Genomic DNA, 14,165 nt, shown 5'->3' with positions numbered 1-14,165 from the left:
CTAATAGAGTGAGAACTCACTCATTACTCCCCCTTCCCCCAGCGAGAGCATTAATCCATTCATGAGGGATCCACCTCCATGACTCAGTCAGTTTCCAACACTGCCACATTGGGGATCACATTTCCACATGAGTTTTGGAGGGGATAACACATCCAAACTCCATCAGCATCTGTTAAACAATTTTACTATATCTCTAGATGATGAATTAGAATTTAATGTAAATTAATTATGATTTGGATTCTATCCAATAAATATTTTTCAAACAAAAGGAAAGAGCAAATTTACAAGGGTGGTGGGGGAACATAATAAAATTCTTTTTTTTGTGGTCTTTCTGAATACTACTATATCAATTCTAGAATATTTATATTGTCTCTATAAAACATAAAATACCCATTGTTTATAACAGTATTCACTGTGAAGTAAAGTACGTAAAGTATTTCACTGTGAAGTGAAACTAGTGATATTGCTGTTTTGTAGATACAACAAAAGTTAGTTGTGTCAATATTTACTGGATTTCAGACTCTTTTTATGGTTTATTGTTTTGTATCACTGGAGTTAAAACTAGGGCTAGATATTGAGATATACAGACATTGAGGAATGAACAGAGCCTGAGAAGGAGTAGCCCTATGTAGGGATGCAGGGACAACCAGTTATGTGGTGTGTTGGGTTAGCCCTGGGAAGGAAAGTGGCAATATCTGTCAAATATTGTTTAGCAGATTGAGTGTGAGCGATACAAGAATTTAAGGGTGACTTTCCCCTTCCCCCCATTCATTTTACATATTTCTAACAGATTTATTTTCTGAAAGCACATTTGCAGACATGTAATTGCAACTTTCACACTTTTACTTCATTTTGTGCTATTCAAGATCCTCCAGGTACTGTCCCCAAAGTACTTTCTCTACTTGAATTTAGAAATACCTGGAATATATTTGAAAGAAAGTGAGCCGAGAAGCCAGTACCGTTCAAGCTTTATTAAAGGAAAAGAATCTGCTGGGCTGCGCTGAAAGGAGGGGGGCGGGGAACCTCGGGGCTGCCCTGAAAATGGAGGGCAGCACCAGGTGTGGGGATGGTAGAGCTGATATAGTGCCAAGGGCTGGCTGATATAATCAAGGAGGGGCATTATGCTAATGTGGGTCAGGGTGGAGAACTGCATCCTTGCGGAAGCAAAAGGGGCTTCTGTTTAAGTCAGGAGGCTTCTTCTAAAGGGAAGGGGGGAGGGGCTTGGTGCTGGAATAGAAGACGAGGCCAGCAGCTATTTTGTGCTTATTGTGTGCACAATGGTGCGCTGGTCACATCCAAAATCCATCAATATTAAATGGTGTTTGGTTGACTTATTTATTACTGGTTTGATAGGATGAGAGTTTAGTAAGTATACCTATTAGTTTTAGATATATTGGTAATAGAGTGGTTTCACACTATTTAGAATGGAAGCTCCTGGGCTGGCTGCTTAGCTCAGTTGGTTACAGTGTGGTGCTACAGCAAGGTCCAGGGTTTGATCCCTGTACTGGCCAGCCGCCAGAAAAAAAAAAAAAGGAAGTTCCTAATAGTTATTTTAAGAGGCCTTTTCAAAAAATATGAATATTCCTTCTTTTTTTTTTTTCACGCTCACCCTCCCCTCCTTCCTTTTAAAATCTTAATGCAGAGACCTTTTTGTTTTGTCTTGTCCTGACCTGTTCTTTTCTTCTTTTCTCGTCTCTCTTCCCTTCAAGTTTTAGAATTGTTACTGGTCTAAGCATGGATGCAGGCAGGGAGAAACGGTGATAAATTCTATTTCCTTTTTGTATCAGAGCTTAGAAAGGTGATCTTATTTTCTGCTTAAATGAAATATAAAGCATTACACTTTTGTGCTTTGGGCTAAATACTAAAGTTTGAAAATATGAAATAACAAAGTGTACCTTTGTATCTTAAGAGAGGGTACATTAGCAGCTCCTTGGTAATTACTGATTCTAGTGTATAAACCCTGTTTTTTTAAAACAGTTGAATTTTACATCGTACAAGGTAATTGTCAGTTGTCCAATATAGTTCTTTTTTTAGAAATTTTTTAAGTAAAGCACTCTTATCAAGCAACCAAGATAGTTCTTTTTAGTCATACCATAGCTGTATAAACTTCTACTTATTTTTGTACATGTTGATATTCCAGTTAGAAATAAGCTTTTAAATAGTATAGCTGTGCTTTCTCCTACAAGTGGTTAAAGAAACCGATAGGTAAACAGCATCTCTTGATGCAATGTTATTTTACTTGGTGGTAAGTAACTTAAAAGAATTCTAGATATTAAGACATATGTTGGGCATGGGGGTTGGAAGGGAAGAGAAGTGTTATATTAATGGAGACAAAACTATCCTGTCTACCCTAAATGAATCATTGTGCAGTATGTGCATGTATTGAAGCAACATACTGTAGCCCACAAATACATGCAAGCAAATGTTTAAAAAAAAAATGGATATATTGCGCAATGCAGAAATTTCATAAATTTGTAAAACAGGACTTAAAGACAAATTATTTTGGTTACTTTCTGAAAAAATTTTTGGGAGGAGACAAAATGGGTTTGTTAACTTTGAGTAATTTCTGTGGGAAAGATTGAGAGAGTCAGGTAGAGAAAAAGCATGGCTTTTTAGGCAGAAGGCAGTGGGTTCACATTTTGCAGCTTATTTTATTGGCTGTGTCGTTTAAATTACTTCAGTCTTGTAATTCTGCTTTTTTATTTAAGTTTATCCCAGCGTCTTTCTCTGTCTTTCTGTATATTTGCTGCTACTGCCACCATGTTGTTCAAAGTTAAAAGGCCCCATTCCCCCAGCCCCTCCCCGCAGCAGTCAGGCAGCCCCAGTTATACACAGTCATGTGCTCTGGTGCTGCAGCCTGACCCCCGGCTCAGCATGTATTTTTAAGGCATGTCTGTTTACTTCATTTGAGCCCTTAAAATGTTGACACTTTTGGCAATTATTTCAGAGAAAAAATAATTGGTTATACCTACAACTTTTTTTTTTCCTTTAAATTTTTATTTTGTCAATATACAATGTGGTTGTTTATTATGGCCCATCACCGAAACCTCCCTCCCTCCTCCTCCCTCTCCCCCTTTCCACCCAACAATGTCCTTTCCGTTTGCTTGTTGTAACAACTTCAAAGGATTGTAGTTGTTATATCTTCTCCCCCCCCCCCCCTTATTTTTTGCTACCTACAACTTTTCTGAAATGACTTGGGACAGTTGTTTTACAGGTTTTTTTTTTTTTTTTTTTAACTGTATTAGCTTGTTAGCTGTTAGAGGCAGGACTGCCCTCTTGAGCCTTGTATCTTCCAGCTCTTAGCCCATATTGCTTATACTTGCTGTTCAGTTGGTTTGAATTAAATTTTATCCCAATTATAGTCCATATTGTTTGCAGTGTAATTCTAAATTAAAATTTACCTTTACCAGTCCTTAAAAAAGGATCCCATAGGCTAACTTAAAAATAAATTTCAGGAGTGACTTAGCATGCTTCAGTTTTGTGAGGGAAGAGAAGCTCAGTAAGTAGAATTTGTTTACTTTATAGAATAAGGCTCTCTTTTTTTGTGTGCAAGTAATCTTATATGAAAATTAAGTCAGTTCATTATAAGTTTTGAAGTTCTTCAGTTATATTTTGTGTATTGCATCTTTACTGTGTCTCAAAATTGGGAATTAAAAGCATCCTGTATCCAGAATGTAATGCTTTTTTCTCCTTAAATCTTTCTTTTGGGGGAGATGACCACCCATACATTTATGTATGTGTATATACCTATGTACATGTATAGCAGTTTTTATATGTGGCAATTTAACAAATATAACAATTTTTATAATATTCCTCTTCTATTTTTTATGATTTTTTTCCATGCAAATAAAGCATAGAAAGATATTGACAACTTAGCAGGTAAATTGAGGAGGATAGGGGTCTTCACAAAATTCCAAGTAAAAACATTCTAATGGTATTTTTTTAAGGTTGAAATTTCTAGTACCCTAGGTTTCTTGTGAAATTTACTAATGCTGTTTTATATTACAGATAGTCTGATCTATGAGGATACTCAAAAAATTCATGGAAAATAGAAGTAAAGGATAATTTAAAAATTTCCATGAACTTTTTGAAGACTCCTTGTATATGTAAGCACAGAGTTTTGATAGTAAGACAAGACATTGGAGACTTTGTTTTATGACATGACCAAAACGCTAGAAAATAGACAAGCAATAGAATTTGTTTTGTTACCTTTAGGAGCCATGTTCTTTAGTCTAGGGTTTTTTTCTTTTTTGAATATTAGAGTATTCATTGTCCTTTTCTTTTTTTTTTTTTTTTTTTTCCTTTTTGTTTTTTTTACTGACCGGCAACGGGATCGCAACCCTCGGTGTTGCGCCTGCACCGCGCTCAGCCAGCGAGTGGGAACCGGTCTCCACATGGGATCCAAACCCTCGGCAGTAGCGCCACTGTGCTCCCAAGCGGCACACTCTCCAGTGCGCCACCGGGCCGGCCCTTCATTGTCCTTTTCTAATGATCCTAGCTCTTAGTGTTTGCTTAGAAACAGATATCTAGGCTCTATTTAAGTCTCACTGAATCAGAATCTACAGGGGAGAGGGGTAAGGAAAGTTTGGAAATCACTTAGCACTCAGTAGATGGCTACTAAGTATTAATAAAAATTTATTAATTGTATTAAGACAGTGAAGCAAACAAAATTCATGTAATAAAATGTAAATATAGTTTTCAAAAGTTAAAAACATGACTCAAATTACTGACGATGTTTGCTTTGATCTGTTAAAATTAGGGTGGTGAAAAAAAGTTAAGGTGGTATTTGCCTGGCTGTTTCACTGCAAAGCTGTGAAATAAGTTTTTTTTTTTTTGGAGGGAATTAGAAGTTGTATAAGTAACCTGTTCCTCAAACGTTTTCATTTGTTTATTTCCATCTGGATTCATGATTTTAATTTTATTGAGGGGTTATAATATAGTACTCATTAATAACTTTTCTTGAAGTAAAAGTCACATAGCATAAAGTTAACCACTTAAAGTGTACAGTTCATTGACAGCACATTCTCAGTGTTGTGAAACCACCACTTCTATCAAGTTCCAAAAGGTTTGCATCATCCCAAGAGAAAACCCTGTATCCATTAAGCAGTCATTCCCCATTCCACCCTCCCCCAGATCCCTGGCAACCTCCAATCTGTTTTTTGTCTCTGAATTTACCTATTATAGATATTTCATTTAACTGGAATGATACAATATGTGATCTCGTGTCTGGTTTCTTTCATTTAGCATGTTTTTGAGGTCATACTCAGCATGTATCAGTACTTTTGTGGTTAACATCCCATTGTATGTAAATACCACATTTTGTTTATTCATTTGTCTGTTAGTGCACATTTGGGATGTTTCCACCTTTTGGCTATTGTGAATAGTGTTGCTAAGAACATGGGTGTACAAGCATTTGCGTACCTCTTTTTAATTCTTTTGTGTATATACCTAGTAATGATATTGCCAAGTCATATGGTAATTATATATTTAACATTTTCAGGTATTGCCAACTGTTTTCCACAGTGGTTGCAGCATTTTACCTTCACACCAACAATGTACGGGGGTTCCAGTTGCTCCACATTTTCGCCAACCATTGTTATTTTCCAATTTTATTTTTTGATTATAGCCACCCTAGTGGGTGTGAAGTAGTATCTTATTGTGGTTTTTTATTTGCATTTCCCCAGTGACCAATGATATTGAGTGTGTTTGTGCTTTTTGGGAGAAATATCTATTCAAGTCCTTGGCGCATTTTTAAATTGGGCCATTTGTCTTTTTGTTGTCGAGTTCTAAAAGTTCTTTAAACGTTCTGGATACTAGACCCTATCATGTATTTTTTGCCATTTTGTCAGTTGTCAATTCACTCTGTAGACCCTTTCTAGATGATGTTCTTGGCACAGACGTTTTTAATTTTCATGTTCGGTTTCTTTCTTTTGGGGGTGGAGGGTGGGTTGCTGGCCAGTAAGGGGATCGGAAACTTTGGCCTTGGGACATCCAGTTTCTTTCTTCTATTGTTACTTGTGATTGTGGTGTCGCATATAAAAGTCTGCTGCCAAATCCATGGTCATAAAGCTTTATACCTATGTTTTTTTCCTAAGAGTTTTATAGTTTTAGCTTTTATATTTAGTCTTTGATCTATTTTGAGTTTATTTTTATATATAGTGTAAATAGGGGTCTAATGCAATTCCAGTTGTCCCAGTACCATTTGTTGAAAGACAATTCTCTATTGAATTATCTTAACATTCTTGTTGAAAATCAGTTGGCCATAGGGGTGTGGGTTTATATCTGGACTCTCAGTTCTATTCCATTGGTTTATATATATGTCTCTCTTTATGCTAGTACTACCCTGTTTCATCACTGTAGCTTTGGAGTAAGTTTTGAAACAGAGAAGTGTGAGTCCTGTAATTTAATTTTTCCTTTTCAATATTGTTTTGGATATTAAGGGCCCCTTGTAGTTCCAAGTGAATTTGAGAATGGCCTTTTCTATTTCTGCAAGAAAGACTGTTGGACTTTTTATAGGAATTATGTTGAATCTCTAGGTCACATTGGGTATTGTTGCTATCTTAATATGTTAAATTTCTCAGTCCTTGAACACAGGATGTCTGTTATCTATTGAGGTCTTTTAAAATTCCTTTCAGCAGTGTTTTAGAGTTTTTAGTGTACAAGTCTTGCACCTTGCTTGGTTAAATTTATCCATGGGTTTTCTTTTATACGATATTGTGGATGAAATTTTTAAAAAATTTACTTTTCAAATTGTTATTGCTAGTGTATACATTAACAGCTGAGTTTGTGTGTTGATCCTGTATCCTGCAGTGTTGCTGAATTTGTTTATTAGCTTTAATAGTTTTTTTTATGTGTGGACTTTTTAGAATTTCTATATATAAGATCATGTTATCCATGAATAGGAATAATTTTACTCTTTCCTTTCCAATTTAGATACTTTTAATTTCTTTTCTTGCCTAATTGCTCTGGCTATAACTTCCAATATTGTGTTGAATAGAGGTGGCAAAAGCAGGCATCCTTGTCTTGTTCCTGATAGTAGGGTGGGGGGAAACTTTCAGTCGTTCACTATTAAGTATAGTGGGTTGTGGATTTTTCATAGATGCTTTTGAGCAAGTTCCCTTTTATTCTTAGTTTATTGGGTGTTTTTGTAATGAAAGGGTGTTGGGTTTGTCGAATGCTTTTTCTGCATCAAGGTGATAATGTATTTTTCTTTAATGTGTGGTGTGTTATTGGTTGATTTTTGTATGTTGAACCGCCCTTGCATTCAAAGGATAAATACCACTTTAAATGTTGTTTAGATTTTTAAATATGTTACTAGATTTGGTTTGCCTAGTATTTTGTTGAGGATTTTTGTGTATATATTCATAAGTAATATTGATCTGTAGTTTTCTTGGGATGTGTGTGTCTGGCTTTGGTCTCAGGGTAATACTGGCCTCATAGATTGAGTTCCCTTCTCTTCTACTTTTTGGAGGGATTTGAGAAGGTTTATGTTAATGCTTCTTTAAATGATTAATAATGCTCACCAGTGAAGCTATCTGTTTCTGGGTTTTTCTTTGTTGGGAGGTATCTCTGTACTTGTTACAAGTTTGTTCATTTTTTTTTTTTTCTTCCTTTTTGTCTTTTTTCGTGACCGGCAACGGATCGCAACCCTCAGTGTTGCCCCCGCTCCTCGCTCAGCCAGTGAGCGGGAACCGGTCTGTATGTGGGATCCGAACCCTCGGCGGGAGCGCCACCGCGCTTCCCAAGCGGTGCACTGTAGCAGTGCGCCACCGGGCTGGCCCACAAGTTTGTTCATATTTTCTCTTTCTTCTGAAGTCCATTTTGGTAGTTTGGTGTTTCTAAGAATTTGTCCATTTCATCTAGATTATTTATTTTATTGGTATACATTTTGTTCTGTGAGGTCAGTAGTAATGTTCCAGCTTTCATTCTTGAATTTAGTAATTTGAGTCTTCTCCCCATTTTTTTCCTTGATCAGTATAGTTAAAAGTTTGTCAATTTTGTTATGCTCACAGAGTCAACTTTTGGTTTCATTAGTTTTTCCTTTTTTCCTATTCTCTATTTCATTTACTTTGCTATACTTATTACTAATTTCCTTCTCACTGGCCTTTTCTTTTTCTAGTTTCTTAGTGTAAAGTTAGGGTATCGATTTGAGATCTTTTTTAATATAAGCATTTTCAGTTATAAATTTCCCTGTAAGTACTGCTTTTGCTGCTTCCCATAAGTTTTGGTAAGTTGTGTGTTCATTTTCATTAATCTCAAAATATTTTTCTGGTTTCTCTTGTGATTTCTTCTTTGAACTATTGGCTGTTTAATTGTGTTGTTTAATTTCCACATATTTGTGAATTTTCCAGATTTCTGTTTATGATTTATTTTTTCATTTCATTGTGATTGGAGTAAATACTTGAATGATTTCAGTCTTTTAAAATTTATTGAGATTTGTTTTTGTGGCCTAACATATGATTTGTCTTGGAGAATGTTACATATGCTCTTGAGAAAAATGTCTTGTGCTTTTTTGGTGTTTTTTGGGAAACTATGTATACACATACACATATAGTACAGAAACATTTATTTTTGTGATGTATGTGAACATTAGCATCTTAATATATTATTATTAATTAATATTAATATATGACCATGAATTAATCTTACACAAATGCAGCATCACAGTGTTCACTCTAGGTTTCCCCTTTCCATTATTAGTAACCGTCTTCTTTGACAGTACGAAACTTAGTTTTTGTTATTCTTTGTTTACTTACTTGATCGATTTCCCTGTATACAACCAATTTTCTATTGTTGTTGCTGCCGCCTACCCCTCATGGACGCCCTCATCTCCCTTCTTAGGGTCTGATTGCCAATTCTAGCTGACTCTTCCCCCTCACATGGATTCCTTCTTCGTTCTTAGGCTCAATACTCCATCCCTGGCTGTTCCTCTGTGTGGATACCCTTCCTTACCCTGCTTTGGCTCTGACAAACTGCTGGGCCACTCCCATGTGTTGACACCCTCTCACCCCTACTCTGGCTCTAATGCCTTTCTTGTTCCTGTGGCTCCTCTGCTCTGCCCCGTGTAATGGCTTTAGGCCTGGGTTGGGAAGAGGAAGACTGAAATTTTTAATGGAATCTGTTATGTCAAACAAGGCTTATACTAAATGGGGTATTATTCTACAGGTTTCTCTATAAAGGGAACCAAGGATAAATTTGAATAGTTGTTTTCTCTGGTTCTTGCCCTCTTAATGGAGAAGTGTTAGCTCTTTGGCTAAATGTTTGAGAAGCTTAACCTTATTTCGAAGGGTTGTAGTGTGTGTATATATAGACGGTCTGTTAGTAATGGGTAGTTGTCTTCTTATGACTTCAGCAGTTTTCAGGTTGAAATGTGTAAGGTAAGTAGTAGTTATTTCAGTTTTTTTTTCTTTTTTTTGTGGCTGGCTGGTATGGGGATCTAAACCCTTGACCTTGGTGTTTATCAGCACCATGCTCTAACCAAATGAGCTAACCAGCCAACTGTTTCAGTTTTAATGAGAAGAAACTCAGACTGGTGTTAACTTGTCAAGGTCATCTAGCTTAGTACAGGCTAAGAGCTAAGATTTGAATCCCAGGAGTCTGCAGCCTCTGTTATTTTTTAAATTCTATACCCTGTAGTTAGAATTTTTTAGGTATTCATTGATTTTAGGTATTCTTGATGGGCTTTGTGGTTTTTTTTTTTTTTTTAAAAAGATGACCGGTAAGGGGATATTAACCCTTGTCTTGGAGTTGTCAGCACCATGCCCACCCAGTGAGCTAACCGGCCATCCCGATATGGGATCCGAACCCGGGGCCTTGGTGTTATCAGCACCGCACTCTCCCGAGTGAGCCACGGGCCGGCCCAAATTCTGGGCTTCTAATTTGTTACTTTTTTTTTTTTTCCTTTTTGTCTTTTTTCGTGACCGGCAACGGATCGCAACCCTCAGTGTCGCGCCCGTACTGGACTGGGACCGGCAACGGGATCGCACCTCGCTCAGCCAGTGAGCGGCCGGTCTGTATGTGGGATCCGAACCCTCGGCAGGAGCGCCACCGCGCTCCCAAGCGGCGCACTGTAGCAGTGCGCCACCGGGCCGGCCCTGGCTTTGTGGTTTTTAAATCTACTTTTAGGGCCAGCCCGTGGCTCACTCTGGAGAGTGTGGTGCTGATAACACCAAGGCCACGGGTTTGGATCCTATATAGGGATGGCTGGTTGGCTCACTAGCTGAGTGTGGTGTTGACAACAACAAGCCAAGGGTTGAGATCCCCTTACTGGTCATCTTTAAAAAAAAAAAAAAAGTCTGCTTTTACCATCTGAAATATAAAGAATTATAAAGACATTAAGTCCAATGTTCATTCTGATGGAATCAATTTGAATAAATTTTTCTTTGAAAATGTGGCACAAACTTGGTGGGTTCAGAAGTGAAACATTACAGAAAAAAAGAAAAGCTTCATCTTTTTGTGTACTTTTTTCGAAAGTGTGTTTTCAGTCTGAAGAGTATTTTGAACTTGTATGTATATATATTTTTAAGTCAGGCATGTACACTTAAAGATGTACAGAATTTAGGTTAGGCTTTTTTTTCAGAACCAGGTGAGGAAATTTTTATTGTTGATGGATTTCATCCACTGATTCATGAATAAGTTGTAAATTGGGTCAGAGATGAAAAAATTAGGGTTTTCATGCTGGCAGTATTTATAAGTGTTAACTCTTGTGTCCACATCGGACTTTCAGACCTTATAATGGTATCTGGAAGAAAATTTGTCTTTTTTTTTTTTTTTTTGTAGTAGTCTTCTGTATGTACCAGTTGATACATGTGTAAAGGAACTGTATAAACATTTTTAGTTCATTTCTAATGTTGCTGTTTGTATTAGTTTGCTAGCGCTGCCATAAAATTCTGTAGATTGGGTGGCTTACACAACAGAAATTTATTTTCTCACAATTTTGGAGGCCAGAAGTTCAAGATCAGGTTGTCAGCAGATGATTGGTTGCCTCTGCAACCTTTCTCATGGCTTGCAGATGCTGCCCTCTTGCTGCCTCTTCACATGGTGTTTTTTTCTGTGCAGGCATACCTCCTGTCTCTTATTGTGTACAAATTTCCTCCTCTTATATAAGGACATAGTCTGAATTGAATAGGACCCTCCCTAATGGCCTCATTTTAAGTTAATAACTACTTTAAAGAGCTTATCTCTAAGTACCATTACATTCTGAGGTATGGTATATGGGGGGTTATGACTTCAACATGAGAATTTTAGGGGGTACACAGTTCAGCCCATAACCTATTACACAGGGAAGGAAGATGAAATGAGCATTAGATGGCACAAAGCACAGGTAAAAGAAAATGAACAGAGTGGAACTTTTTGAACTTTTTTTTTTTTGGTGACTGGTATGGGGATCCGAACCCTTGACCTTGGTGTTATAACACTGCACCGTAACCACCTGAGCTAACGAGCCAGCCCTGTAATTTTTAATTTGCCTTTATACACTTGCTGTAAATATCATAGTAATTAGCTAGTCTTACTCTTTACATTTTTTCAGAACATGAGTTAACTTCTGCTGTTAGCTATTTGTGTTGTGTATGCTTTAAGAACTAGGTTTAAGTTAAAATTCATAAAGACATTGCAGAATTGCATAGCTGATTTTAGTGGTTTGCTGCCAGGAATAATTTTTAGTATATAATTTTTTACTAAACTTGTTTTGTATGATACCTTGTTTAAGATGAAGCTTTTAAATTTTTGGTTATTTTTAGGTTCTGTGGAGTTTCTTGCTAATTTTTTATTTGGTACAAGTTTTAAAAACAATTTTTCATTTCCATTGAGTTACTGAAATTATACTTTTTGAGAGTTTCTGAGAAAAAGTTGTTGGAAAAATATATATCATAAAGTACAGCTTAGTATGGTGCTTCATGTTAAAAGAGGTGATATAAAATTCCTTCATAAATTCTGAAACACTTTAATTATTTCACAAGACTTCAAAATGTAATGCAAGCAGAAATAGAACTCAGTGCGTGAATTTTTGTGATGTAATATAGTTCAGTTAGGTATACTTTTTTTTTTTTTTTTCCCTTTTTGTCTTTTTTCGTGACCGGCAACGGATCGCAACCCTCAGTGGCGTGCCCGTACCGGACCGGGACCAGCAACGGGATTGCAACCCTCGGTGTTGCTCCCGCACCTTGCTCAGCCAGTGAGTGGCCGGTCTGTATGTGCGATCCGAACCCTCGGCGGGAGCGCCACCGTGCTCCCAAGCGGCGCACTGTAGCAGTGCGCCACCGGGCCGGCCCCCAGTTAGGTATATTTTTAAAACAAAACCTGTATTTTGTTTCATGAGTGTTTTATTGGACTTCATCTTAGGTTTTTAAAATTATATCAAGGTTTTTCTCCCTCCAGCCCCATAGAAGCATTTAACAGTTAAACATTTTCATTTCTGGGCCGGCCCCGCGGCACAGTCGGGAGAGTGCGGCGCTGGGAGCGCAGCGACTCTCCCGCCACGGGTTCGGATCCTATATAGGACTGGCCGGTGCGCTCACTGGCTGAGTACGGTGCGGGCGACACCACACCAAGGGTTGCGATCCCCTTACCGGTCACGAAAAAGACAAAAAAAACCCAAAACATTTTCCTTTCTGTTGTGAGTTAACCAATGTTTTCTTGTTTGTTTGTTTTTGTTTTAATGTCTGTTTACTCTTAACCTTTAAAAAAAAAGTAGACCAATACAGTATGGGATAGTAGAATTAGAATAAATCTTTAACATCCTGAGACTCTTTATGTATGTATGTATTCTAGGAAATTGGTATGGCTTTAAAAAATTGTGCCTTAGCATTTCCATTAGAAAGAAAAATTTTGAAAGTATAAGATAAACAGTGATACTAATTATTTCATTATTTAAAATTTTGTTTTGAGATTATGTAATTGTAAATATAAAACGTTTGTTGTTAGTAAAATTAGATATTTTGATGTTTAGAAAATTTGATTTAGGGCTAGTTAGCTCAGTTGGTTAGAACACTGTGTTATACCACTAATGTCAAGAGGGGGGAAGACAGAACAAAATTTGAGTTAGGAAGACTGACTACTATTCTAAGATCTCCATTGAAATGAAAACAGTTGTCTAGTTGACTTCTGCTTCATTTTTTAAAAATTACGAATTGACTGTGTTTAGATTGGTCTGGCAACTTGGAACTTTTATTGATGCAATTCAGACAAGCTCTGGAAGAATTAAATCAGTATGTAGTTTCTAAAATATTAAAGATTTCATCGTGATGATTTGTAATTACAAGAAAAAACCTTTTTATTGTGGAAGTTTAAAACATACGTATAAGTAGAGAGTATTTAAATGAGGGTACTTCAAAAAATTAGTTTAAAAAACCCCACTAACTAAAAGATAATACATATCTTTCCATGAACTTTTTGAAGACCCTCATTCATTTCTTGTGCTAACAATATAGTCAGTGTTTACAAATGTAGACAATCTTGTTTCAGTTATACCCCCACCCAGCATTCCCTGGTTTATTTTAAAACAAAGTCCAGATGTATAAATTCAATTGTAAAGACTTTAGTGTGTGTTTTTTCTTTTAAAACACAATAACCACTATACCATTATCACATCTAAAATGATTATTAGGTCCTTAATGCCTTTCAATATCCAGCTCATGTTCAAATTTCTGGTTGTTTCATAATTCTCTTTTTTTAAGAGTAGGTTTGTTCAGTCAAGTAAGGATCTGTACAAGGTCCACATGTTGTATTTGATTGATCTGCCTATTAAAAGCCATTTATTTGTAACCAGATCATTTGACCTTTAAAGTATCCTAGGATGTGGATTTGGTGGAATACTTCTCCCAGATGGCCTTTAATTTTTCTCTGTCTTGAATTTCCTGCAAATTGGTAGTTAGATTTCAAATTCCATTTGGGTTGGGGTCAAGAATACATCATAGATGGTACTGTGTACTTCATATTGCATCACATCAGGAGACACGTGATGTTTAGATGTCTGTTTCTGATCTTTAAAAGTAAGCTTTATTAAAGTGTATTTTAGTTACAAAGAAATTTGCCAGTTTTAAGAATACAATTTGACGAATTTTGACAAATACGTACAGTTGTATAACCATCACCCCAATCCAGGTAATACCCCATTATCCAAAAAATTCCCTCTTGCCCCTTGCAGTCACCCCCCCCCCCCCAAA

The 14,165-nt window shown here is 36.7% G+C and overlaps 1 protein-coding gene across 3 annotated transcripts in view; it reads left to right on the top strand.

Annotated features, from left to right (window-relative positions):
- Positions 1–14,165, top strand: part of GPBP1 (GC-rich promoter binding protein 1) — an 88,448-nt gene that overhangs the window by 20,774 nt on the left and 53,509 nt on the right. The gene's annotated exons all lie outside the window — the stretch shown is intronic.

Source organism: Galeopterus variegatus, unplaced genomic scaffold (assembly GCF_000696425.1).
Source record: "Galeopterus variegatus unplaced genomic scaffold, G_variegatus-3.0.2 Scaffold483, whole genome shotgun sequence".
In the NCBI taxonomy this organism is placed as follows: domain Eukaryota; kingdom Metazoa; phylum Chordata; class Mammalia; order Dermoptera; family Cynocephalidae; genus Galeopterus; species Galeopterus variegatus.
The sequence above is the reverse complement of the archived record's forward strand: the minus strand, read 5'-3'. Positions and strand labels throughout refer to the sequence as shown.